Source organism: Arachis duranensis, chromosome 4 (assembly GCF_000817695.3).
Source record: "Arachis duranensis cultivar V14167 chromosome 4, aradu.V14167.gnm2.J7QH, whole genome shotgun sequence".
NCBI classification, from domain to species: Eukaryota; Viridiplantae; Streptophyta; class Magnoliopsida; order Fabales; family Fabaceae; genus Arachis; species Arachis duranensis.
The window spans coordinates 40,749,047-40,749,603 of record NC_029775.3 but is presented as its reverse complement, the minus strand read 5'-3'; positions in this window follow the sequence as shown (position 1 = coordinate 40,749,603).

Below are 557 nucleotides of genomic sequence, written 5' to 3'. Positions count from 1 at the left end.
CTTTCTGAATGGAGCATCATAGGTATTTTCTATGATGGTCTCTCTGAACTATCCAAGTTGCCTTTGGATAGCTCAGCTGGAGGCTCTCTTCATCTGAAGAAGATGCCTACAGAAGCTCAAGAGCTGATTGAAATGGTTGCAAATAACCAATTCATGTACACTTCTGAAAGAAATCCTGTGAACAATGAGACTAGTCAGAAGAAAGGAGTTCTTGAGATTGACACTCTGAATGCCATATTGGCTCAGAACAAAATATTGACTCAAAAAGTTAATATGATTTCTCAAAGTCTGTCTGGAATGCAAAATGCACCAAGCAGTACTAAGGAGGCTTCATCTGAGGAAGAAGCCTATGATCTTGAGAACCCTTCAATGGAAGAGGTGAATTACATGGGAGAATCCTATGGAAACACCTATAATCCTTCATGGAGAAATCATCCAAATTTCTCATGGAAGGATCAATAGAGACCTCAACAAGGTTTCAACAATAATAAAGGTGGAAGAAACAGGTTTAGCAATAGCAAGCCTTTCCCATCATCTTCTCAGCAACAGACAGAGAG